Source organism: Dermochelys coriacea, chromosome 10 (genome assembly GCF_009764565.3).
Source record: "Dermochelys coriacea isolate rDerCor1 chromosome 10, rDerCor1.pri.v4, whole genome shotgun sequence".
Lineage (NCBI taxonomy): Eukaryota > Metazoa > Chordata > Testudines > Dermochelyidae > Dermochelys > Dermochelys coriacea.
The window spans coordinates 77125800-77128017 of NC_050077.1; the positions used below are offsets into that span (position 1 = coordinate 77125800).

General features: G+C 59.9%; 1 non-coding gene across 1 annotated transcript; it reads left to right on the forward strand.

Annotated features, from left to right (window-relative positions):
• The first annotated feature begins 2145 nt into the window (after window positions 1-2145).
• Window positions 2146-2218, forward strand: TRNAV-CAC. Its single transcript has one exon. It is a non-coding gene; the product is annotated as a tRNA-Val (tRNA).

Sequence of the window (2218 nt, forward strand, 5' to 3'; positions counted from 1 at the left end):
CTTGCCTGGAGAGTAAAGATCAATTTGTGATGTATGCAGACAACTGAGTCAAGTTACCTGCTGTTCTATTCCAAACTCTGCTGCAGACTCATTGTGTATCTCTGAGCCAGTCACTTAGGCTAAATATTTCAAAAGTGGCCTCTAATTTTGGGTGTCTCAGATTTCAGGTGCCTGGCTTGGGACACCTGTGATCTGATGTTCAGAAATATTGAGCCCCCAAAACTTCAGCTGAAGTCAATGGGAAAGTGGTGGTTCAGCATATTTGGAAATGGTTGTCTACACCTGGGCACCTAAAATCCAGACACTCAGAATTAAGAGGCCACTTTGAAAATGTGGCCCTTAATCTCATTTCTTTAAAATGGGAATGTCTGATGAGGCTAATTTCATGTCATGTTTGCGAAGTGCATTGAGAACATTGATTAAATTCCTTCATTGGAATAAGGGGATAAAACCCATTTCTGAAAAGAGTTTTGAAATCCTGATGAGGAAGGCACTAAAGAGGCAGAGTCTACATCCACCCCATTACACATGAAAAACATTTTCTCCAGTGGTCTAAGCCACTTGTGTTACCTGGCACATCTCCTATAGCAAACAGAATTGTACTTGTTAATTAAGCATAAAATACAGTCTGTTGCCCACTTGCTCAGTAGGGCATTTACAAAAAATCTAAGTAAATCTCACGGCTGAACTAAAAATTGTTTTGCTGATTGTGATCAGCATTCCACTTAAAAGGAAAAGTGTGACATGCATCTGTGCTCTCCCCCCAAAAAGGGAAGCAGCTACACAAGCCAGGGAATTTACTTATTAGAACAAAGGACTGCAGTGACTGCTGGCTAGTGTAGGGTGGCAAGTTGCAGGGATATCCCTCCACAGCTCCCAGGGTGAAAGCTAGGGGAAGCAGGGAGAGGGGTCATTAAAACACAAAACACAAACTTCTTTCCTTTCCCCACCCAACCTGCTCCCTCCCCAGGCAGTATGCTCCCTCCTAGCCCGTAGAGTGCCCCCTCCACCATGCCCCCTTCCCCCTCCATGTCCCCTGCTGCCCTGCCCCCTACTCCATGCCCTCTTTCTCCCCTCTGGGGCATGCCCTGCCCTATGCCCCCCACATCCCCCTGCTGCCCTGCCCTCTCCGCCCTGCCCCCTCCATGCCCCCTGCTGCCCTTCCCCCCCTGCCATGCCCCCCACACCCTCCTCCATGCCCCTGCTGGCCCTGCCCCCCACATCCGCCTCCATGCCCCCTGCTGCGCTTCCCCCTCCGCCATGCCCCTGCTGGCCCTGCCCCCCAAATCCCCCTCCATGTCCCCTGCCCCCTCTGCCATGGCCCCCCCACCCTCCTCCATGTCCCCTGCTGCGCTTCCCCCTCCGCCATGCCCCTGCTGACCCTGCCCCCCACATCCCCCTCCATGCCCCCTGCTGCCCTTCCCCCTCCGCCATGCCCCTGCTGACCTTGCCCCCCACATCCCCCTCCATGCCCCCTGCTGCCCTTCCCCCTCTGCCATGCCCTCCCACCCTCCTCCATGCCCCTGCTGGCCCTGCCCCCCACATTCCCCTCCATGCCCCCTGCTGCCCCCCCCACGCCCCCCTCCATGCCTCCTGCTGTCCTGCCCTCCTCCACCCTGGCCCCCACACCTCCTGCTGGCACTGCCCCCTCTGCCACGCCCCCCCACGCCCCCTGCCGCCCCTCCCCCTCCGCCATGGCCCCCACATCCCCCTCCATGCGCCCTGCTGCCCTTCCCCCTCTGCCATGCCCCCCACACCCTCCTCCATGCCCCTGCTGGCCCTGCCCCCCACATTCCCCTCCATGCCCCCTGCTGCCCCCCTCCATGCCTCCTGCTGCCCTGCCCTCCTCCACCCTGGCCCCCACACCTCCTGCTGGCACTGCCCCCTCTGCCATGCCCCCCACGCCCCCTGCCGCCCCTCCCCCTCCACCATGGCCCCCCCTTCCCCGCGCTCCTCTCCGCACGCCCAGCCGGCGTCACGGGGGGAGGCGATAGAGCTTCCCGCACGGGCCTCTCAGACTCGCCCCGCCCCCGCCCCCGCTCAGCGTCCCCCGGGCGCGGGAGTCACCGCGCCGCTGCCCCCTAGTGGCCACGGTCCGGCTTCCTCTCACTACAAAGGGGCCGGGCGGGGCCGTCCCGGGAGAGGGTTTCCGTAGTGTAGTGGTTATCACGTTCGCCTCACACGCGAAAGGTCCCCGGTTCGACCCCGGGCGGAAACA